The following is a 25,278-nucleotide window of genomic DNA, read 5'->3' on the forward strand; positions in this document are numbered from 1 at the left end:
CAATTCTCCTGCCTCAGCCTCCCAAGTAGCTGGGATTACAGGCGTGTGCCACCACACCTGGCTAAGGTTTTGTTTGTTTTGTTTTTTGTTTTGTATTTTTAGTAGAGACAGTGTTTCACCATGTTGGCCAGGCTGCTCTCAAACTCCTGACCTCAGGTGATCTGCCCACCTTGGCCTCCCAAAGTGCTGGGATTACAAGTGTGAGCTACCATGCCTGGCCAGCATATATTATTTTTATCATGTAAAATGTTATTTAAAAACAAATTCAAAAGCATATTTTAAAAATATAAACAAAGTTTTAAAAATTCATTGAGCATCTACCATATGGAAAACATCACTAGCCCTGGGAGGTATGAAGGTAACCACATTACCAGGACTTTCATCCTACCAGGGAACATGGCATGGATCTGGAGTGAGAGAAGGATGGGCTGCAGCAGAGCTCCCAGTGCTGTGGGAACACAGAGAAGGCAGAGATTAAAAGTGTTGGGGGCTGGGCACAGTGACTGACGCCTATAATCCCAGCACTTTGGGAGGTCGGGGAGGTCGAGGCCAGTGGATCACCTGAGGTCAGGGGTTCGAGACTAGCCTGGCCAACACGGTGAAATCTGCCTCTACTAAAAATACAAAAATTAGTGCTGGCTTTGGCAGCACATATACTAAAAAAAAATACAAAAATTAGCCGGGTGTGGTGGCATGTGTCTGTAGTCCCAGCTACTCAGGAGGCTGAGGCAGGAGAATCACTTGAACCTGGGAGACGGAGGTTGCAGTGAGCCGAGATTGCACCATTGCATTGCAGCCTAGGCAACAAGAGCAAAACTACATCTCAAAAAAAAAAAAAAAAAAAGTGCTGGGGACAGACTGTTGATGCTAGAGATGCCTGTAGAAATAAAGGAGAGGGAGGAGTTGTAGGGAGGCAGGGAGCTTGATTATGGAAATGAAGAGAAAGGAAACAAATGTGTGTAAAACCTAGTGGCAATGGCCACCTGACTGCCTTCTTGAGTTATGACCGGAAAGGGCTTCATTTAGATGCTTTGGGCTACCCCGGGGTTGGGGGTGGGTGGTGATGATGAGCTGTGCGCCTTGTTCTAGCGCAGGAGGAATGCAGATGGTTGAGGGAAATGCAGGGAACAGAAAGCATTTATGCTTCACCAACTCCCCTATACAAAAGGAGCCAGACTGAGAGAAAAACCTGACTTGCTTGGATTTACCATCTCAATCTCTGAGAGCAAAGTCAGCCTTCCAGGGCTTCACTCTCCTGTACATACTAAGATAAACAACCTAAAATGCTCATGGCAGCATCATTTACAGATAATCTGTAGAGGAATGATTTAATTACAGCACATCTACACCTGGCATGCACTCTGCAGCTGATAAGAATGAAGTAATTCCATAGGTACTGACAGAAAGACAGCTGTGATAAAATGTTAGGTGAAAAATACAAGTTGCCCTTTTCATGTGAAAATAACAGACTTCTGTAATTGTGTGCATTTGTGTGGGATTATGTACAAACGTCTTGAAGAATTTCCTCCCATCAAACTGAGAAGTGAAGTTGACTGGTGAGCATAAAGGGATGCTCCTTTTCTTTCATGTTATTCTAAACTGAGCTTTTTTCTGATTATCACTAATTGCTTTTATTTTGTTTTATAATTTACCTAGTGCTTACTATGTGCCTGGTACTATTCTAAGAGCCCTACATACATTAACTCATTCGATTTTGACAAAATCTTATGAGGTGGCACTGTTCTTTTCCCCTTTTACAGATGAGGACATGGTCCTTGCCCAGGTCATATAGCAATATGTGAAGGAGCTGAGCTCTGAACCCAGGCCATTTGGTTCAGACTTTGTGCTCTTAATCACTAGGGTTCCGTGCCTCCAAAAGATTAAATAAACAAATAACACTGTTTTTAGAATCGGACACATCTGCATTTGAATCCCAAATTTTGCGAATTAGCTGTGCAATTCCTAGCAAGTGTCTGACTTCTAGATCAGTTTCCTCATATGTAAGATAAGGATAATAGTTAAGTACCTCATGATGCTGTTGTGAAAACTACAGAAAATATGTTTAGTGCCAGGCACTTAGTGAGCACTTGATAAATGTAGACTATTTTAACTATTAAGATTAAACTACTAGCCCTTTAATGTATATTAGTTTTCTAGGCCATTTTCTTGACAGGCTGCCTGACATTATTGGGTGCTTCAAGGGTGAGTGGAAAGGGGGAACTTGGGAAAAAGGGGGAATCTGACTGAAAAAGTAGAAAATGCTAAATTAACACTACTGTTTCACAGTTTAGCCTAAACCCAGTCCAATTAAGCCAATAAGATTAATAATATGTATATGAGTTTTAGAGTCATTCTGGGGTAAAATATCATTATACTTAGGAGGAGAATATGGAGCCTCAGGGATTGCCAAGGGCTACCAAGCAAATTACACAGCAGAGCCAGGACTGAAAGTGAGACATTTTAATTCCACATCCCATCCTCTTTCCACAACACCCACTTCCTGAGCCAGTGTGGGGCTATCAGGGTTGGGAAGTGGTGACTTCAGCCTCTCAGAAGGAAAGCATTATAGAAATGATAGTGGTAATGGTCCCACAGCGGGGACTGCCTCCCATTACTTCACAGGCTGCTGTTGCTGAGTGGGGAAAATGGTCTCCCCTGCACTTCAGAGTTAATCAAAGCAGGGGAAGTATGACAGACACACCCCTTCCCTGTGGGGTACACACAGCCCGGGGTCAGATTACTGTCCCTTTCTCTAGGCTGTTTAGGGTGCTTATTTTTACAGGAGTTACTCTACAAAGCAGGACACAATCCACCCCGCAAGAGACAGGTGGCCTGGGCAGGCAGGTGGCTGCCAGTGGGTGGTGGGAGGGGCCAGAGTGGAGCCTTGGTCCTTGCTCCCAGCTCAGCAGCCTCCTGCTTGTGCCTGTTACTTCCTCATTTTCCACCCAGGAGCAGAGGGGGCAGGCAGAGCCCAGGAGGGAATGTCCATTTATGAAGCTCTGACCAGCAGCCCATTTTTCAGGCTCAGTTGATCCCTGCAAAGTAAGGGTCATTACCCCATTCTTCAGGAAAAAAAAAATGGTGTGGAATGGCACAGTGAGTCAAATGGAAATGGATAGGAAAGACCCAGAGTTCTCAGGCTTTTTTCCAATAAGACAAGAATATGTACAATTCACTCTCATGTGAGTGGCAGGGGTGTACGAACCCACACCATTCTCTTTCCCTCGAGAGACCTTTTGCTACTAAAATGTGGACAACTCTTAAAGCTGGAGTCCGTTACACTGTTTTCTCTACTTTTGCATATGGTTGAAAAATGCCATGATGAAAAGTTAAATAATGTTTCTAAAATCTCTTTGGAATGCAAGTGAGTGAAAGTGGTGCTATGATACAGACAATCTAGGGTTGGCCAGTTTCATTTTTAAATAAATGATTTATAACTGACACTGCATTATTAGGAATGAAGTACTTGCCGCACAGCTCAGTGTCCAGTGCAAGAGCAGTTGGCACAGCAAGCTGGAGGGCTGCAAGAGGCTGTCGGGTTGGCCCTTTCCTCTCTGGTTCTTTCCTCACAGGAACCCCCCTCCCCAGTGCACACACAGCTGCTGTGGGGCACTCCTCTTGTGTGGTAACCATTTGGAACTGCTTTTAATGGTGCTGTTGACTGAGGTTTCCAAATGGTAAGAATAATTTCCAGATAGTAACAGAGTCAAGCATAAGGAGTCACACAAGAATTGGCCTAGGTGTCTGCAAAGAGGGACAGAGCACCAAAGGTTCTGATGGAGGAAACACAACCTAAATATGAATCATAACAGCTATGCTTACCAGCACAGGGCTAAGAACTTTGTGTGCATCATCTGAGTTAATCCTTTCAGCAACCCAGAGAGGTGGGGGTTATTAAGCCCTTTTTATAGATGAGAAAATGGAAGCACAAAAAGGCAGAGTAACCAGCCAGGTTCACAGAACTTGGATGTGGAGCTCCCTAAACTGGCCTCCCTGTCTCCACTGCCCACTTCACCTCCCAGTGTGAACCCTTGTTCCTCAGAGTGAGTGGGAGAGTTTGGTGTTGATTGCTTGAGCGTGGTGTGGAATGGCACAGTGAGTCTTAAGAGAAGCAAGCAAGCTGGGTTAGGTAAACTTAGCCCAGTGCCTGGCACTTGCTAGGCATTCCATAGATATTTGAGATTTGGACTTTTGAACAGAGTTTCAGACATAGGGTCAGTGTGTGTGGGTCTCAAGCAGGTCAGGAATCAGTCAAGCCTCTACATACACTTGAATTTTCTCCACGGCAGGAACCCACACTGAAGGTTCACAGGTGTGACCCTGGAGTCTAGCCCTGTCCTGGGGCTGTGGAGCAGCTGCCTCTCCAATGCCCAGGGTTTGTCATAAATGCTGAATCTCAGCCCCACCCCAGGGCACTGACTCAGAACCCACATTTTAACAAGCCTCCTGGTGACCTGTGTGAGAGGCACTGCTCCAGCTCAACAACCCTCCTTCAAGGGAGCAAGCCAGCAGGCATCCCCCTACCCAGGACAGAGGAAATTTCTTTTTCCTGTGCTAGGCTTAGGAAAGCCTTTGCGGGGCTAACTCCTGGTGCTGACCTAACCTCCTCCACACAAAACCTTTCATACAGCTGTGGGAGGCAAACTTCTCAGTTGTCAGCATTTCCAGGAAGAGCGAACCCCTTGAGTGATCTCCATGTGACCTCATCTGTCTCAGGTTCATGAACATGAAGGTGAGAGCAGCTTTTCCTCACAGCATGACCAGGCAGTGACAAACACACCACATGGAAGGAAATGAGTGAACAATCCTCGCATATTCTGAAGTGAGTCATTAGCCTTTCTTGTGGACTGGGTACTGGATGATTAAATTTCTGGTTTCTGTTTCTTATTTCAGAATATATTGATAATGAACACATAGTGTCCCCCAAAGTGCAAGGTGCTGCGGACAACAGATCAACACTTTATACAAAAATAATATTATACTGTTACCACCTTGGTAACACAGTAAAAATAGGCACAGGTAAGATGCCTCTGTAAACACGGACTGCTGTGATTTTGGTGACTAGTAGGGGGCAGAAACTCAAGAGTAGCTCCAGGGACGCTCACCTCCTGTGCTTCTCTCCCACTGTGCATCTCCCATCTTCTCTGGGCTCTCAGTGTGGAGTGGAGCTTATAGTGGTCTCCACCACCAAGGCTCTGCCTCTTGCTCAAGGCCCTGAGCACCTACTTTTGGCACTCTATGTGCTTTGCCCACTTAATCCTCATGACAGCTCTTCGAGGCAGGTATTATTATCCCTATTTTATAGATGAGGAAATTGAGGCTCAAAGAGAAGCTAAGTTGCCCAAGGTTGCATGTCTAGAAAGTATCAGAGGATGAGAATGCAGATCTGACCAAGATTCTAAAGCCCGTGTCATTCCCTCCACACCTGGGTTGCTTCAGCCTCACCTAGCTCCTGGTGGAATTTCCGGTGAGGGATGCTCACAGAGCGCAGGGTGGGGAGCTCCCCTGGCATGTGGAAATCACATCACACTGGTGGCTGGCAACTCCACTTCCATGTCAATCTGGTCCCTGCTCTGGGACCACCTTGGGCATCCTGAGATGCCCTGCACGAATCACCAAGGGACAAAAAGAGGACTTTCCAGGGACTTATGCCCTCCCAGCCACCGTGGGACCCGGCTACTGTGACTGAGCCCAGTCATGACCCCAGAGTGCTTCACATCACATCATTCTTGCTCAGCATCCAAAATGTGAGTCCCCTGGGCAAGAATTCTCTTCTCCGTTCCACTCTCCATGGCTCTCCTGGTCCCTTCCTCTTTCTTCTCCCTACCCCTTTCTTTTCCAAACCTCTCATCCATTCTTCTCTATAGTCCCCTTCTCCATACTTGGAGGCCTATGCCTAATATCAACCTTCTCCAACTTTCCTGATCATTAGAATCACCTGATCATCAGAATCATGCACATCCCGCAGCTCCTGTCCCAGAGGTCTGAATTGGAGAGATCCAAGTGAAACCTCGAGGCCAATGTTTAACAAGAGCCCATGTGTCCTTACGATCAAACACATTTAGGAAACCCCAAACCACACTCCTCCTGTTGTAATCCACCAAACACTGTTCCTAATTCACCCTGGAAATGGCTGGGGTCCTCAAAGCCACCCATTCCTGTCCTGTGACAGCACCTCCAATGCTCCAGCCTCAAAGTAAAATGACCTCCCAACTCCAGTCACCTTCACCTGTGCTCCACCTCAGCCTACACTCTGGCCCACCTGGGTCTCGTTATTCCCTGGGACTGCTCCTCCCCTGACATCTTCATGCCAGTAGCCTCTTTCTGCCCACGTTCCCCTCACCCTCCTACATTCCTGCTCCCTGGCCCCTGGCCCTTGAGCATAATCCTTTCATGCATCGACATCATTCTGGTCTATCAGGTACCTCCTGGGCTTCCTTCTTCCTTCCCTGCCCACCCATGGTTAATCACATGAGCTAGTTTGTTGTCAGTCTGGACCCATATCCTTCTGTTGTACTTCCTGAGGAACGCTCAGATTAATTCATTCCATTTTCTCTGAGATCTTCAGAGAAACCCCATAACCCTGCAGGTCCACCCCACCACAAATCTAGGGTAAGCTCAACTTCATCTAGAATTAGAGCCCATGAGGCCATCAGGCTCCAACTCCCACTCCTTTTCCCCTACAATGGAACTGACATCACTGTCATCCTCTCCACCTGTCTCTTCACTGTGATCCTGTGGTTCAGTAGAAATCCACCCAGTATGTTCTTGCTGCCATCCATCCCATTCCCATCCCACTCTATCAATCACCCTCTTTCTCTCTATCTTTAATGCCTCCCTCTCAGCTGGCTGTTCCAGCTCAGCCAATGAAGCTGCTCAAGTTTCCCTTGCCCTGAATAGCTTGCTTGATTTTATGCCCCTATCTACCATCTTTATCCAATCTCCTGTCTTCCTTTCACCAAAGGCTCTGTAATTCTCTGCAGTCACCCCTGCCTCAGCCCCTCCTCTGAAATTGTTCTCCCTGAGGTTGATAATGACTTCCTCAGTGCAGGATCCTGTGGACAGGATTTAGAACTTGTGTTACTTGGCTTTTCTGCTATATTTGACATTGTTGACTGCTTCCTCTTTTGTGAATCTTTCAGCTCTTGTGACCTCTGAGACACCGTTTTCTCCTGACTCTTTTGCTACCTCTCCGACAGTTTCCAGCCTGTCTTTCTGTGTGTCCTCTTTCCCCAACCACCTTGAAAATGGGCGTATCCAGGTCCTGCACTTGGTCTACTCTGCCTGGTTATCACGCACACTTCCACAGTATAACGCAATCTGCTACTGCTTCTCTCTCTCTCTCTTTTTTTTTTTTTTTCTTGAGACAGGATCTTGCTTTGTTGCCCAGGCTGGAGTGCAGTGGTGAAATCAAAGCTCACTGCAGCCTTGACCTCCCCTGCTCAAGCAGCCTTAACCTCCTAAGTAGTTGGAATTACAGGCATGAGCCACTGTGCCCAGCTCTGCGTCTTTAGCTTAGTTTTCACATCCAAATGGTTTGCTAAATGCTGATTATGGGACAGACAGTTTAAAATTTGCACACTCCACAGCCAGCTCCCTCTTCTCTTGAATTCCCAAATATTAGGATGGCATTTCCATCCAGCTATTGCCCAAGCTGGAACCCTGGGAACCACCCTGGGTCCCAGTCTCTCTCCATTTCCACCCACACACAAATAACACACAGCCAATCTCTCACCAAGGCCTGGGGACTTTATCCCTAAGGAATCCTCAAAGTCATGCCCTCCTCTCCTTCCCCCACCACCACTCTGGCCCAGGGTCCCCTCCTCTCTCGCCTGGACTCCCCATTGCTTCTCAGCTGGTTTCCCTCCCTCCCATCCTGCCCTTCTCCAGTCTGTCTTCCACTCAGGCCCCAGAGTGATGTTTCTGAAAGGCAAGCTTGATCCATCTCTCCACCACTTAAAGCCCTTCAAGAGCTTCTTGCCACCCATAAGTGGAAATCCAAATTCTTCAGGATGCTTCCCCTGAACTCACCCTTTATTTGGTGCCTCCATGCCATTGCTCCTACAGTTTCTTTCATTCTTTATCTAACCAGCCATCCCTTGCCCAGGCATTGTGTCCCCAGCAACTTCTTTTTTGGCTCTAGGTTGGCATTTCTCAAGCATATTCCTGTGTCACTCTCCACTTACCAGATTATATGGTAAATCCAGCTTTTAGCTGTGGAGAGAAAGTTTGAGGACTGTTTTAAGGTGTTACAGCCTCCCCCAGCCCTGATTGTTACCTCAGTGACTGGCAGCTGGCGTCTCTGTGCACCCACAAATGTGTCTGAAGCCAGCCTTCCCCTCCTTCCTCAGTCTCTCATAGTGAAGCGGCAGGACCACCCAGGTACAGCGCACCTCGAGCTCTGCCCCTCAAAGGGAGTGGCCTCTCCTGGTTATTGGCAAAGCTACCAGAAACTTGGCTTCAGACCATTCACGTCTAAACAGGTGGTCCAGATATTCTCGCAGGGATGTGGATGTGAGTTTAAAAGGGGGAGAGATGGAATCATAAAATGCCATGTTTTTGGACTACCCTGAACCCTAAGGGCCAGGCCAGTTGTGAAGGGATAGTTCAGCTGGGAGGGAGGGTGTAGCCCACTTACCTGCCTGCCTCAGGCATCCTGAGATGCCAGAGCAGGCACCCAAGGTGCTGTTTATAAGACAGCCTACATGCCCTACTGGGAGGAAAGGTGAAGAGGCCGAGACTGATGCTGGAGGCCCCAGGACTTGGGGACACACTCTCTTGAACAATCTTGGGGGCGCTGCCCTCAGCCTTGGATAGGTGGGGGATTCTCACTACTATAGGAGATGGGGAGACCTTCACCTGGGCCTGCAGTGCTGAATGATGCCAGAGAGAATACTATACAGTTGGACTCTGTGGCATCCTTCAAGTGTCCTCTGACCCAGCCCTGGAATGGATCACAAGCCCCTTCAAAGGGAGGGCTAGGCCGGGCATGGTGGCTCACGCCTGTAATCACAGCAGTTTGGGAGGCCGAGGTGGCAGATTCTCTGAGGTCAAGAGTTCAACACCAGCTTGTTCAACATGGAGAAACCCCATCGCTACTAAAAATACAAAATAAGCCGGGTGTGGTGGCACATGCCCGTTAATCCCAGCTACTCAGGAGGCTGAGGCAGGAAAATCACTTGAACCCGGGAGGCAGAGGTTGCAGTGAGCCAAGATCATGCCTTTGCACTCCAGCCTAGGCAACAAAAGCAAAACTCTGTCTCAAAACAAAAACAAAAACAAAAACAAAACAAAGAGAGGGCTAGAAAATCTGACACATCCAGGCTACCTTCTGTGTCTTACTGAAAGCCAGCTCTGGTCATGGGAAGGGCTACGGTGGAGGCAGGGGCAGCAAGTTCAGAGGAGGCAGCAGCAGAAGCAGTATGGCCAGTCCTGAACACTGAAGAGAGCATGGGAAGCAGGACAAGGCAGCTCAGCCAAAGTGGCAACTCGGGGCTGAAATCTAGCCTATGCACCTGTATCACAAGCTGTGTGTCCTGTGGTGCAGGACTGCATTTGCTGGGGAAAGGGATGCCTATTTCTAATCTGCAAAAAGGCACCATTTTGGATTGTCACAACCTTGAGAGATAAGACACTGGTAGCAGCCATGAGAAAGTTTAGGAAAACATAAGAGGAACCCAGGATCTGGCAGAAGATGACAAGGGCTTTGGGAGCCCCAGGGACCTTACTGTGTGGGGGCTTAGAATTTCAGCCCATTGAGATGCTTCCCAGGCCCGTGACTGTGCCCAACTCCTCCTTTAATCCCTTCAGGACCATCCCACTCCCTCCAAGTCTACCCCAACCATAAGGCCTCCATGGCCAGAGGAAAGAAGGCAGTATAATCATGACTGTGGCCCTGGCCACCTAAACTCCAACAACCCATTCCTGAGTGGGGTGGAGGATACCTGATAAAGAGAGGTGTCCTTAGTCTGCCCTGTGACTACCACTGTGCTCAGCCTTTAGCATCAACCTTGGCTGCTAAGCTAAGTCTGTGACCAATCTGTCTGTGGCCTAATGTCAGGTAAAAGGGGGCTGTTGAGTTTTCTCCTTTTGTTCCATTCCTATTTATAGATTCACCTTAACAGCATCCACTACTGACGACAGCTCACAGGTTCTGACCTGCCCAGGAACTTCTAGGGAGATTATAGCCTTGTTCTGAAAGCGAACAGCACACAACACAAGGGAATCGTGCCTCCTGCTTTTTTGGCTTGGTACAGAAGGTGGACAGGCAAGTGGAGTACCCTCTTAGGCACAGACAGGGAATGGATGCAGCAGAGGGGACCTAGCTTTTCTGAACCCCTGCTTTCTGCTGTACATGTATGTTCACATTTAATTCTCCAACAACCCTGTAAAACAAGTGTCATTATCTCCATTTTACAGATGAAGCAACTGAACTTCAAAGGGAAAAAATAACCCTGGTTGGGCATTAAACGGTAGAGATCCAATTTGAATTCTCCCCTCTGTCTGGCTCTGACACATGGGGCTTTCTTAACTCACACTGTGTCACCGGCAAAGTTTTTCCCTTGGCAGGAGAGAAACCCAAAATAGTGAAAAGGAACAGAAAAAGTTTGGAGAGTTCTGCTTCGGAACTTGAAGCCAGTCTCCCTACAGTCTTCTTCCTGTTCATGCTTCCAAGATGCTATCAGGGAGCCTGGGCCCTGGGGACATTTACACTCCTTGCCTTCCTCGCCCCATCCTCAAGGATTTCTATAGGGGTGAAATCATTGCATTAAAGCTGTACCTTGTTGCGGTGGGGTGGGGGGGGGCGGGGGCAGTGGATGGGCAGAAGAACTCATGAACTGATCATATACTGGCCTCAGTGATTCTCTCCTCTTCCCAGCCCCATGTCTTGCTTTTAAACTCCAGCAAGGAAGAATCTTCTTTCCCTCCAGCCAGCTTTTCAACCCACTGCTCCACCAAAGCATTTTCTCTCAGAAAATGATTGCCAAGACCCACAGTTTAGTTCATGAGGGAGTGGGAAGGGGCCATAAATAATAGTAGCCAAGTTTATTGATTGCTTGTTATGTAATAGCCAAGCACTGTTCCAGAGACATTACATATAGACCCATTTCACACACACACGTGCACACACACACATGCACAGTACACATGAGGAAACAGACCCAGAGAGGTTGCCCGCCATTTCCCAGCTCTTATGAAGGGACTTGGACAGCCTGGCTCCCAGATGCTGCCCTGCCTCTCAGAGATCATCTCCCCTGGCTACCCCACCCCACTTTACAGGTAAGGCAATGAGCCCAGGGAGGCGAGGGCCTTGCCTGACCAGTCAAGGGCAGAGCCAGTCAAGTTGTCAGATCTTCCGACCAAAACCCAGGGCTCTTTCCTCTACCCTGGGGGCTCAGCACACCCAAGACTCCAGGAGTATGCCAACTGCACTTCACCCAGTTCAAAGTTTAGATCCTCCCTAATGCTTTAAACTAGAAAATCTTTTTTTTTTTTTTCTTTTGAGACAGGGTCTAGCTCTGTTGCCCAGGTTGGAGTGCAGTGGTGTAATCTTGGCTCACTGCAGCCTCCTCCTCCTGAACTCAAGTCATCCTCCCACCTCAGCCTCCTGAATAGCTGGGACCACAGGGGCACACCACTACACCTGGCTAATTTTTGTATTTTTTGTAGAGATAGTCTCAAACTCCAGAGCTCAAGAGATCTGCCTGCCTTAGCTTTTCAAAATGCTAGGATTACAGGTATGAGCCACCACGCCTGGCCTAGGAAATCCTTAAATGCCTATTTATTTGGACATGCCACTGGCAGACATCTGCACTGTACCTGAGCATCCCCAATGGGCTCATAGAATACTAACTATAGCTTCCACCTATAGGTTAAACAGAGATTCTGCCCCTCTCCCCTCCTTGGCAGATGGATACAAACAGAAGCCAGGAGGAACAGCAACACCTCACACATCCAGTAGCACTCCGGCAACAACTCTGAATACTCCCTGCAAGGCTGGCAAATATTTTGATAATCTTTCCCCTACAGGATTCTCCTGTGGAGAACAAATGGACACAGTCGGGAGCCATCTTTTCAGCGGAATTCCACAGGAAGAAACATTTCATCAGTGGAGAGAGTTTTGACTCAGGCCTTTCGGGGAAGGAAGCAGATTGCTCTAAGCTACTGCAGAGGGCAGGGTCCGCCCATGGGCATCTGCCGTCCCCTCAGGACCTAGCACCGAGCAGGGATGTGGGCGCCCTCAGCAGACCTCACCAGGTGGGAGGCAGATGGTGTGGTGTTAAAAGCACAGCCTTCGGGAGCAGCTAAACCTGGGTTTTGAGCAGTGGCTCTCCTGCTCAAAGCTGTGTGAGCTTGGGCAAATTCCTTCACCTCTCTGCTCCTGTTTCCCCGCTGTAAAATGGGGTAACAAGAATATTCACCTCTTGGACTGGCCCTTGAGAATTAGACCCAGTGATGTCAAAGGAGCATGGAGCACAGGGCCTGCCACACACAGGCAATGAATAACCACAGCGGTCATCATGAGGTCCCCACTTGCCTTGAAAGGAGCTGTGTGGCTGAGTTCTAGGCTGTCACTGGTTCCATTATTGAGCTTGCTTTAGGGGGCCCAAGGCCTCCTTCCAACCCAAAACGTGCCTTCAAGAGAGGCAGTGACCAGCCACCCCACGTCTCTTCCATTGGAATGGAAGTCAGGGTTCACCAGGCTGGGGGAGGGCATTGATGTCCTCACGTGCGATGGTCTGCTGGGCTGTGAGAAAAGCCCTAAAGATGCCTGGCAGGGGACATGTCTTCACAATGACATATTATTATTTTGAAAAAAGTGAAGCTGAATTAGCAAGCATTTATAAAAAGTGGAAACAAAATGAAGCCATTGGGACAAAAGAAACACTGCATAGACCACCATGTGTGATGGAGGGCCGGGCAGGCCCATAGGGGCCTGTTTTATGTGGTGGCCCTCTTTGTCCCCACTCTGCCTGCTTCCCAGCCCTGCCCCTGGGCCTCTCTCTAAGGATGATTCTGTCTCCATTTTTGGTGTCTACGGGCCTTGTGGGACCGGGAGGACTGACCTGGGCCCAGCATTCTCCAGGTGACTCACCAGGCAGGCCACGCGGAAGAGCCACTTCCTGCGTCCCTGAGTGGCCAGTCATCCTCCTGGTACCTGCCTTAAGAACATGTGAGCCACCCTCAGGGGCAGGGTGGGACTGGGCTGTGCTCCAGGCATGGGCCCCAAATAGAGAAGGGCTGGGTGAGTGTCGTGGAAGAACCCAGGCTGTCCAGGAGCCTGCGGCTTGGGGTGGGGTTGGGGGTGGACACGCTGTTCCTGGTGCTTTCTCCACAAAATAAACCTCACCTTCCTAAAGATATCGATCCACCCACTGGCGCTGTGGGAATGAAATTCTCACGGTGGAAAGTCTCAGGGCCAGCACACCTACCCCTGCACACTTCATGCCCCCAGGCACAGCACACCGCTGCAGCAGGCCCCTTCCTAAAGCTGCGCCCCCATGAATATGCCCTGTTCTCATTCTGAGAATTGGGTCTGATGTTATGGGAAGAAAATGTGTGCCTAGGCATGGCAGGGAGAGACAAGTTAGGCACGTCAGGAGGGAGAGTGTTGACAAGAAATCCAAGCACATGGGCCACAGAGGAGTCTTAAAAACAACCTCAGCCCAACCGTCTCCCGACTGTGCCCCCAAATTATCAGCTCAGGCCCAGGTCAGGGGAGGTCCAGGCCGGCCTGGCACAGCCAGCTGAGCCTGGTTCCCAGACCCTGCAGCTGGCTCTGAGCAATGGAAGCAGCAGTGAGTCTGTGTTCATGGAGTTCCTGGGCTCAGGCCCAGATAGGGGTGGGGATGGGGGTTGGGGGGATGTCCCCTGTCTTTGATTTGACTCTGCTGCTCCAGTCACAGAGCTCTCTCAGAGGCAGACATGAAGCCAAAACACTTCATTAAGACAGGAGGTCAGATAACAGCCCCAGCCCTCTTTGGAAACCGCACACCGCCCAGTGGCATGGAACGGGCCAGGTCCCAGCCCTCCCAGGAGTGCCAGGCATTGTATTTCAGAACAACTGAGCTTCAGCTACTCCCACAGGAAGGAGACGACTTGCTCCCACCTTGTTTTTAATTTCCAGAATACTGCAATCCCCTTAGGAAAACTCATGTTTTCATGGTAGAATGTCAGCTGCCCACACATGTCAGAGGCTTCAGACCTGATCCTGCTCAAGCCCAGAGCAGTGGTCTCTGGCCAGCAGATGAACAGCCCAGGGACCAGCAAAGGGAGCCTGCCCTCTGTAGTCCAGGGCTGGCCACCTCGGCCTGTGCTAGGCAGAAGAGCTTACAGGTGTGTCCTGCTTTACTTAACTCAAAGACGGCTGTTCAGAAGTTGCCTGGAATTGGAATTATGATCAGACCAGGCCCTCCTTAGGTTTCCAGAGGGACTGCATATCACATGTACTACCCGTGTGGTGAGGGGTCTCACTTGAAGACATAAAAAATACACTGCAAACAGGAAAACAACTTTTAAAAATTATTGACGTTTAACGATCAGCTCTGTGTGTGTATTAGGGATTTTTTAAAAGTGAAACACAGCCAGGCACAGTGGCTCACACCTGTAATCCCAGTACTTTGGGAGTCTGAAGCAGAAGGATGCTTGAAGCAGGAGTTCAAGACCAGCCTGGGAAACAAAGCAAGACTCTGTCTCTATTTAAAAAATTAGCAGGTGTCGTGGTACACTCCTGTAGTCCTACCTACTCAGGAGGCTAAGGCCAGCGGATTGCTTGAGCCCTGGAGTTGGGGGCTGCAGCGAGCTATAGTTGTGCCACCGCACTCCAGCCTGTAACAGAGCAAAACCCCGTCTCTTAAAAAAAACAAAAAAGATACCCCTGCAGGCTTTCAAATTATATACACATATAATGATAATGTACTACATTTATGTTATGTATTTTGGTTTACAGAGTGCTTATATATGCCCATTCATTCATTTATCCAACAAATCTTATTGAGCCCCGCAAAGACCCAGACATTTTCCTAGGCACAGGGAGACACAGCGGTGAGCAAGGTGCATAAGGCCCTCTGCCACTTCTGTTGATCTTACTGTCTGGTTGGGGGAGGCAGACTGCAAACAACAAATGAATCAGCAAGACAAGTCCAGGAATGACAAGTGCTGCAAGTCAGGTAATGGCTACAGCTGGACTGTCTAATACAGAAGGCACATGTGGTTATTTGCATTTAAGTTTAAATGAATTAAAATTAAGTGAAATTAAACATTCAGTTATTCACACTAGCCACACTTCAGGTGCTGAATAGCCAATGTGGCTCATGGTTAGTGGTATACAGGACATTTCCATTATCACAGAAATTGCCATAGGGTGGCACAGGGCTAGTGAGAGCCTTGGGGCTGATTTGGAATAGGTGGTCAGGGAAAGCCTGTCTGTGGAGGTGCCTTCATGTGGAACCTGAAAATGAGAAGAAACCAGCAACTCGCAGGCCTGAGTGGGAGTGGGTGTGGGCAGACAGTTTCACTCACTCTAGGGCAAAAGTCCACTTGTAGACATAAGTTTGGCAAATTTGAGGAACAGAAAGACGTCTGGTGTGACTGGAGTGTAATGAGCTGGGGGTGGGGAAAGTAGAGACGAGGAGGTCAAAAGTAATAATAAAAACAGCTGAGATGGCTGTTGGGTGCTCATTACATGCATCTATGAGGTAGGTACTGCTATTCTCATTTTACAAATGAAAACACAGACACAGAGAAGTAGAGATACTTGGCCAAAGTCACACAGCTAGTGAGGGACAGAGCTATGATTCTAGCTGGTGCCAGAGCCATGGAGCACTTAGCTATTATACTACACTGCACTGCATCTCCAAAGTCAGGGGTGCACTATGAATGCCCTGTGAGGAGTGTGGACCCCATCAGGGTGTGAAAGGAAGTCCCTACAAGTTTTTAGGCAGGAGTGTGACACGATCTATTGCACTTTTAAGTGATCCATCTGTTCATGGTGGGGAGAATAGATGGTAGAAGGCCAAGTCAGGGGACTGCCTCATTATTCGAGGTAATAACATTACTGTGGCTCCAACTAGGAGAGCAGCAATTCTTCTTCTTTTTAAAAGCCTATCAGACATTGCACTTTTATTTTTCATGGTTTACTTACCTTCAAGGACTATGGCAGGTAAAACTATGTATATTTTATTTTTCCTAAGACAAAAGTACACACACATTCCTAAGAGTTAGTTGCTCCAAAACTCAACAGGTACATACCAGCATGCATTTAGCTGCAGGAAAGCCAGTTTTTGCCAAGCCTTACCTAGTTCTGTATAAAGCATCTTTTCTATACATTGTTATCAAGTTAGGACAATGATCTTTCTAGAATGGGAGGTCTGACTTGAGCTGGTTCTAGCTCCACCCGGGGTTGGTTCCATGTTTAGGAGAAGAGGGTGGAGTCCTGACCCAGGTGGGAACCCAACTTGTGGGGTTTCTGCATGGAAAAGAACTTCATGGGCTGGGTGGTATGTAAGCATCTCCATCTCGTGCATTTAGAGTGGCAAGTCTTAGGACTGCAGTGATAATCATGCCTCCCTGGACCAATTTACCCTGTGACATTGACTTTGAATGAGGGGTGTATGTGTTCCAGGCTCCCTCGTAAATGCGGAAATAAAGGAAAACTGACAGACCTCCCAGAGAGAGAGCAGGAATGTTATGTCATATAAACCTATTACCAGCCCTGCAAACAACTGCCAAAGTGCTTCAATAAAATACAACTTCCGACCACCTCCAGCCCTAACACTCCCCTGTCAAATGCCAATTGTTTGTTTAGAACTTTTCCTCCCAGTAGGGTTAAGAGGAGCAAGGTGGGTCACCTGCAGTTTTCCCTCCTGCCACTGCTCCCTCGGCAGGGTCTGTTTGGGATACAAGTCAAGGTCACAACTCTGCATGACCTTGCTCCCAGCACCTGAAACCCTCCCGCCTTTACAGCAGGTTATTCAGCCTCCCTGTGGCTGCCTTTCTTCACCACTGAAATGAGGATAATTATGGTAACCATCATTCTACCTCATAGTGCTGTTGTGAGAATTTAATGAGTCAGAATGAATTAAATGTCAGACAGAACAATTACGGTCAGCTATGATATCATATTGTCATTATTGGAAGGGAGAGTATAGGAAAGGAGGTGGCTGAAGCCAAAGCCCAGTCTCAAGGCTGTGATGAATAAGGATCCCAGAGTCACCCAGAAACAACTACCCTGGAGCTTCTGCAGGTTACTAAGAGGATTCTCATACACTCCAGGCACTGCCCCAGAAGTCACTTTGTAGGCTGGATCAAGACCACCCCACAGCTCCAGCTGCAGTTTCTGCCCTGTACTCTGGGGCAGAGCAGCAGGGGTCCAGGCCACTTCCTACCTTGCCTCTTCCTCCTTTCTCCAGGCAGGCTTGGGTCAGATGCAGCAGCTCCTGTAGTGGAATGCAAAGGAAAGACCTTCTCAGTTGGGTGTGAGGAAATTACAGTAGCTTCGGGAGACGCAGAGCCACGTGGGTTCTGCCAGTGGGTGAGTAACTTGGACCTCAGCCTGGTTGGATCCAAGTCTACAGTTCCTCCTGGAGTCACCTTCTCTGGGCTGCAGAGCTCACACCACCCATCCTGCCCAGATGCTTCTTTGCCTGTCGTCTCAGCAGCTCACAATTTAATTATAAACAACAGTGACTCACAGGACAGCAGTTCCTTTTTTTGCCAGGGAAGTCTTACGAAGATTAAGCTATTCTCCCAGGAAAGAAAGGTCTTTACTTTTCAATAGAGGTAGAGAGGGAAGCAAGGAGAGGGCTGTGATTACAGCACAGACTTTGGAGCCAGATCGTCTGGGTTTGAATCTGGCTCTATCACTTACAAAGAGGTGTGCCCTGGCATAAGTTATTTAACCCGTGACTCAGTTTCCTCATCTGCAAAACGGGGATATAAATAGTACTTACCTCATAAAGTTATTATGAGAGTTAAATGAGTTAATATCTATTTGGAGCTTAGAACTACGCCTGGCACATAATAAGTGCTTATATAAATGTTTGATAAATAAAAGTAGAATAATGGAGAATAGCTTATATAAATCTATATAATTAAATATTACACAGCCATTGCAATTTCTATAGTAGCGTGGGAATACATTCATGATCTATTACTAAAGTAAACAATATACAGTTTAATAGTACACAGTTTAGGCTGGGCACAGTGGCTCACGCCTGTAATCCCAATACTTTGGGATGCTGAGGCAGGTGGATCACGAGGTCAGGAGTTTGAGACCAGCCTGGCCAACACGGCAAAACCCCGTCTCTACTAAAAATACAAAAATTAACCGGGCGTGGTGTGGGGTGCCTGTAATCCCAGCTACTTAGGAGGCTGAGGAAGGAAAATTGCTTGAACCCTGGAGGCGGAGTTTGCAGTGAGCTGAGATCGTGCCATTGCACTATAGCCTGGGTGACAAGAGTGACTCCATCTCAAAAAAAAAAAAATACTATACAGTTTAAAACAAACTGTGTAATATTATTGCTGAAAACAGAAAATAAATCTATATGCATTTAAAAAACATACGAAGAGTATATATACCAAATAGTGTTCCTCTGTTTTCTAAAATTTCTGTATTTTGAAGTACAGTAATTAAAGAAAACAGTGAAAACTGTTCAGAAAGGGATCAAATGCAGTAGATATGCAAAATCAACATTAAATAATTATACTTTAAAATAATAATAATAGGCCTGGCATGGTGGCTTATGCCTGTAATCCCAGCACTTTAGGAGGCCAAGGTGGCAGATCACTTGAGGTCAGGAGTTCAAGACCAGCCTGGCCAACATGGTGAAACCTCATCTCTAAAAATACAAAAATTAGCCAGGCATGGTGGCACGTGCCTGTAATCCCAGCTACTCGGGAGGCTGAGGCAGGAGAATCGCTTGAACTCAGGAGGCAGAGGTTGCAGTGAGCCGAGATCGTGCCACTCCACTCCAGCCTGGGTGATAGAGTGAGACTCAGTCTCAACAAATAAATAAATAATAATAATAGTAGCTCTGACAGTCCCCAAGCCTGGATCATTCAGGGTGTCTCCTAGGCTGAAGCTGAACATTAGATCAAAAAGAAAACACCATAATATTAAATGCTTATATGGATATGGTATATTATCTTTCTTCTGGAAATAGTTAAAAGCTAACTACACCAACACAGCCAGACTTCAATCTAACCTAAACAACAGATGACCCACATACACAACATAAACAATGAGGTAAACAGCAGTGTGTAAAAGCAATGGATCTGGCCTGTTTTTCAAGGTGATAAGCCAAGGGGGCGGCTCAAAAGTTGCTAGTATAGACAGGAGGGGAGGGGTGTGGGAGGGTTCCTCTAGCCATTGCGTCAGAGGTTTCAAGAAGGAAATGGAACTTCGCAGACTGCTACAATAAAGGAAGGAGATAACCATATCTTTTTACTGCTCACTTATGTAGAACCTGAATAGAGAAAAGAATAAATTGAGAACTTCTGAACCACGACCTTCAGTAATGGGCCAACTGCTCTACTCTGACACCAGGCCACTTCTCACCCTGCTTCAGGGTCTCACAGAACAATTAAACCCCTAAGCACCTTGCCTCCCGCCTCTGGCAGATGGGACTAATGTTAAGCTAAACCCACAGGAGGTAGGATGAATTAAAAAACCATCTTAACTTTGTTCCAAGGGGCCTCGTTTGGTTTTGCCTGTTCTTCTCTCTTTAACCATCATCATCTCACATAGCTAATCCAACCAACAGTGTGGACCCTTTGCAAGTTGTCATAATCTTTTCCTTCTCCATATTTTTGTCGGTAAGTTATCTCTCCAGTGTCCCATTACTCTCAGAAAAGGAGAAGATCTTTGGGAGAAAATAAAAATATTAGTAGCAAATTCTAGAATTGTGCTGGCTGAATAAAACTTTGGGCTCACAGAAACCGGTTACAGTTCACCCTTCAATCTTTTCAAATGTCACTACCATAGAGTCCCCTATATAATTTACGCTATTCACCACTGCATCATATCTACAGAAAAAGACCATCTCAATAATCTCCCAAACACCTGAATTGGCTGGAGTTGCTTCTTTCTTTCCAAAGAACAACGGGGTCCTTGGGGCTCCTTTGCCCCACCAGGGCTATGCCAAGGACACAGGCAGGAGGAGGCTGGCAGGCTGTTTTATCTTTTAGCAAGCACTGGCAGTACTTAGAGCATTCAGATGATTTCTGTTGATGCTCATGGGGATCAGCTTCTAACCTTCGGGCTTGCAAAAACAGGGCTCACATCTTTCATATCAGGAGAGTTGATTGCACATTTGAAGAGGCCAATTAAAAAAAAAAATCACAAGGAGAAGTGCTGCGATAAGCTGAACAGGCTTTGTTCTGTTTGGAGAAGGGAGAGCCTGGGAGCCCTGATGAAGTCAGAGCTTTTCCCCTCCCAAGGGCATCTGTTTCCATGCTGCAGAAGAGAGGAACGAGGGGGAGTCCACAGGCTGCAGGGCAGCAGAGCAGCGTGCTCATGACTGCTCAGGCACATCTGATAACACCAGGCCTTCCTGGAGGGGGGCACATTCTCCTCCTCTGACCCCAAGTTGGAGAGGTGACACTGATTTACAGCTGCATCTCTTCTTTTTCCTGTCCCTCCAAGCCAGCCTGCAGTCTGTTCAAAGCACACTCAAGGGAAAGAGAGGCCAGTGAATCCACCCAACTGGGAAGTGGTTTCGAGCAAGCACTGATGTTCTGACAACATGCTCTGTCTTCAAATTGGTCCCTTGTGCTTCAGTGAAGTGGCCCTTGATCTGTACAGGTGTTAGCCAGGGGCTCCAGAACACAGAGCCTTCTCTCTTAATGTGGGTGACCCTGTATAAGGATGTCTTACTGGCATTAGATTAGGATTGACAGTGGTGAATGCTCAGCAGGCAGTCCCCCTTGATTGTCCTTGGAGCAGCAAAAAGGAGGGAGGGGAATATCTCCTAGACCAGAGATGGGAAGAGAAAAAGGAAGGCGGTTTAATGGAAAACTGTTGTGGTTTTTAAAAATTCTATTTACGATCTATGGGATTGTAGATTGGGAAAACAAGTCTTTGTCTGATCAACTCAACCCTCCTATATTAGGACTATGGTTTTGCTCCTGTAACGTAATCATGGTGGAATGTATCTCCTTGATAGAACATCATGTAATTTTTTCATATCTCTATCTTAAATATACATTTTTAAAAGAAAAAATAGAAATTATCTTTCTATAATCAAATCACAAAATGAATGGGCCTATTTGATGCTGTGTTTATTTTGCTTTTTTGCAAAGCTGTTTTGGGGAACATTTTGTATCCTTAGATTCTTCTTAACTAGAGAAAAAAGATTAGGCCAGTTGGATGAAACCCATGAGAGAATGAAATATGAGTTCAAATGTACTAGTCTTTGTAAAACAGTATAAACTCACTTTTGGTGGATAGGGGGTGGGAAGCTGGGAAACTGGGAACCAAGAAAGGCTGATCAAGAGGTGGGCTCCCTCCCTGGACGTGTGCCCCTTGCTTCTGGTTTTGCCCCTGCTGGAGGGACCAGTCCTGACCAGCCAGGGAAGCACAGCTCTGCTGGGCCTGGCTGCCTGGCATGGCTGGAGCTGGAGAAGCCTTACCCATACCATGCTGGATGTTTGCTATGTCTCCCTTTGCCCATTCCCTTGGAGACCTTGAAGGGCACCTTTGAGTAGGGAAAACTAAAAACCCAAAGTTACTAATTTGGAGGATTGGTAGGGAGAGACTTTATCTTAGCTAGGATATCTGGGTTTCCTTGGAGCCCCTAATGCTGGTCCCTCAATAATTTGGTTTCTTGTTGCTCCTAATGCAAACTTCTTAGGAAGACCCCCAGGCCACACCTAGCAGGTCTCTACCCCACCAACCTTTCCGCCTCATTTGCTCTCTGAACTCCTGCTGCATTGGTCTTCTTTCAGTTTCTTCTGGTTCTGTGTTACCTCCTACCTGAGGACTTTTGATCACGCCATTCCCTCTGTCTGGAACACTCCATCCCCTCCCCCTGCTTTATCTAGCTAACTCTTTTTGCCAGTTATCTTTTCCTGCATAACAAATTACCCCCAAACCTAGTAGCTTAAAACAAAAATTTGTTATCTCACATTTTGTTTGGATCAGGAGTCTGGGAGCAGCTTAGCTCGATGGTTCTGGTTCAGGGTTTCTCAAGAGGTTATATTCAGGCTCTCAGCCTGGGCTTTGGTCATCTGGAGCTATAGGATCTCCTGCCACGCTCACTCAGTGTGGACCTCAGTGCCTCTCAGGCTATGGGTGGAGACCTCAGTTCCTTACCATGTGGCCCCTCCAAGGGCTGACTGGGTGTTCTCAGGATGTGGAAGCTGGCTTCTCCCAGAATGAACGATAAGAAAGAGAGAGGGAAGGCACCCAAAATAGAAGCTGCAGGCTTTTGTGAACTAATATCAGAAGCAACACATCATCCCTTCTGCCATGTGCCATTGTTACACAGACCACCCTTGATGCAGTGTGGGAGGAAACTACACATGGTATGAACACCAGAATGGTGATCTCTGGGGCCATCATGGGAGGCTGGCTTAATTATTGCTTCCTTTCCCTTAAGATATACTCATATGGTATGGGTCCAAATGGCCTCACTCATGTCTGTCAGGTGACTGACCACTGGCTAGCACAATGAAAATGAAAGGGCCATGGGTCTGTCATTATTCAGCCAGCTAGCCAGGGTGAGTCCACATGGCAGCTAGAGAGTTTCAAGAATGAGAATGGATAGGTACGGGGCCTCTTAAGGCCAAGATTTGGAAGAGGTACAATGTGACTTCTACAACATTCTATTGGCCAAGACAAATCACAAGACTAGCCTGGATTCAATCGGCGGAAAATAGACTCAACTTTAATGGAAGGAGCTGCAAAGTCATAGTACAAAGGGGTGTGGATATAGGAAAAGGGGAAAGTGCAACCATTTCTGTAAACACAGCACACCAGAGTATCCCTGGAGCCTAGCACAGTACCTGGCACACAGTAGAGACTCAATAAGTACAGTATTTCTTAGAGGGATGAGTTTGAACATTTTGCCTTTAGTTGTCCTCCTCTTGTTCTTAACCTGTCTGCCTCACTGCTAAGGAAGCACCTACAGACAAGAATCCTGTCTTATTCATGTTTGTGACCCGCACAACATGGACATTGCATAGAACTCTACTAGATGATGAAAAAAATGCAATGCCGACTCTTTTCAAACCCTCTCTGCACATCTCTACTGCTATTCCTTCCTCAAAGCTTAGGGGCTTCCACAGTTGATTTGCATAGGCTTTGCAATCCTGAGGACTGGGGCTGAGATCCTGAATTTCGTTTACTGACTGTGTGATCTTGGGCAAGTTCCTTCACTCTGCTGAGCCCCAGTTTCTTCTCCTACAAACTGGGGGTGGCTACTGTTGTGGGGTGAAGTGCAACTGGATATGTGAAGTGCTGAACATGTAGCAGGTACTGAATAAATGTCGTATTCTTTCCTTTAATTCCCTGTATCAACTTGATCATGGTCTGGTCCCTCTGTTCCCAACCCTGGTTCACCCACCCTGTCCCAGGAAAGCCACATCTGTTCCATACTTCCCTTGGTCTCAAGAATGCAATCACTGGCATAAACCTGAGTACAGCTAAGCTCCCATGAGTGGCACAATTCCTGCTGCCACACATGGGCAGGAACACTGGATCATATGGGATTGTGCCCCACCTGGCACAGCTTCCCTAATCCAGAGGATCTTCCCCTCGTGCTCCTCAGGTTTCCGGAGGTCCAGCTGCTCTGTCCTTCCGATTTGTACTCTCCAGCCATCATAAAATTGCTCACTGTCTAGGTCCACGTAAACATCCTCTGGACATTTCTTCTTTCCGGGTCAGCTGTCTTCTCACTAGGTTTTCTCCTTTCTTTTTCCTTATCCCTCCCTGTCTTACTATTTTTGACCTTTTTTCATAAGCCAGGCAGCATGCTAAGCACCTTACACTAATTGTCTCATTAATTTTCACATCAGCTCCATGGCATAGGAACTATTATTACCACCATTTCCCTTATGAAAAGACTGAGGCTCTGAGAGTTCACATAACCTGTTCATAGCCACACACTTGGTTAGAATCAGGATTAAACCTGGGTTCTGGTCCCAAAGCTATACTCTCTCCCTTCACATCCTTCACTTGTTGCCTGGTTTTGCATCCTGTGGCCACTTCCTGCTAGAATGTTTCTTCTCTCTATATGGCTGGTCTAGATGTTATCAGCATTTCCTTCAAAATTACCACCTTCATCCTCAGCTTTCGTCTTTGTTTTTCTCTAGGGCAATACAGTTCAGCAGAACTTTCTGTAGTGATGAGAATGTTCTCTGCACTGTCCACTATGGTTGCCAATAGACATGTGCGGCTTTTGTGCATTTGATATGTGGCTAGTATGACTGAGAAATTGCACGTTCAATTTTATTTAATTTTAATTAACTTAAACTTAAATAATCAGACCCAGGTAGGGGCTTCTGTATTGGACGGTACACTCTAGGGTCTTATCTTAGTGCAGTTTGTTATTGGAGGGAGAATAAGTGGCAGGAGGTAGTGAAAGGTAGATGGGGAGAAAGGCAGCTTGAGGAAGCCACAGAACTCTTTGTTCATGAATATGGACCCAAGACTAAGCTTCTCATAAGGACCAATTATTTAATGAGGTCCAGATTCCTGGTCCCAGATTCTTTCCTGGACCTCTGCCTTCCAATCACCAAATTCCTGGTGATGTAATCAAACATGTCAGGCTCTAGGAATTATGTTGAGGCTCTTCAGAGAGGCAGCCTTCCTGAACAACATGCAGAGTGAAATGTGCTCATTTCAGGGTAGGGCAAGTGTGAGAAGTCTTACTGAAGTAAGAGTTCCTCGCTGCTAAAATCAATATTTAGCAAAAATGACCTTTGGCCTGTAGCTGCAATTGCATAGAGCTTCCCCCTTCAAGATTTCTGGAAATACAGATTTAAAAACCCACAACAATGGTTCCAAAAACTGAAATGCCTTTTTTTTCCTATTAAATCATGTAGGCTTCAGGACTTTCACACAAAGCAATCTTAAAAGTGGTTACTTAGTGAATTTGACTGCAGTGAGCCTTCAAATATTAATAAATTTCTATTTGAAAAATATGCCCGGCCGGGCGCGGTGGCTCAAGTCTGTAATCCCAGCATTTTGGGAGGCCGAGACGGGTGGATCACGAGGTCAGGAGATCGAGACCATCCTGGCTAACCCGGTGAAACCCCGTCTCTACTAAAAAATACAAA

General features: G+C 47.2%; 1 protein-coding gene across 1 annotated transcript in view; it reads right to left on the minus strand.

The window, feature by feature from the left end:
- The window catches only part of BCAR3 (breast cancer anti-estrogen resistance 3), a 281,941-nt gene that overhangs the window by 126,335 nt on the left and 130,328 nt on the right, over positions 1-25,278 (minus strand). Inside the window, exon 3 of the mRNA XM_011940002.1 lies at positions 17,388-17,438. The gene's annotated coding sequence lies outside the window, so the exon portion shown is untranslated. The remainder of the gene's footprint in view (positions 1-17,387; positions 17,439-25,278) is intronic.

Source organism: Colobus angolensis, unplaced genomic scaffold, assembly GCF_000951035.1.
Source record: "Colobus angolensis palliatus isolate OR3802 unplaced genomic scaffold, Cang.pa_1.0 Scaffold186, whole genome shotgun sequence".
In the NCBI taxonomy this organism is placed as follows: Eukaryota; Metazoa; Chordata; class Mammalia; order Primates; family Cercopithecidae; genus Colobus; species Colobus angolensis.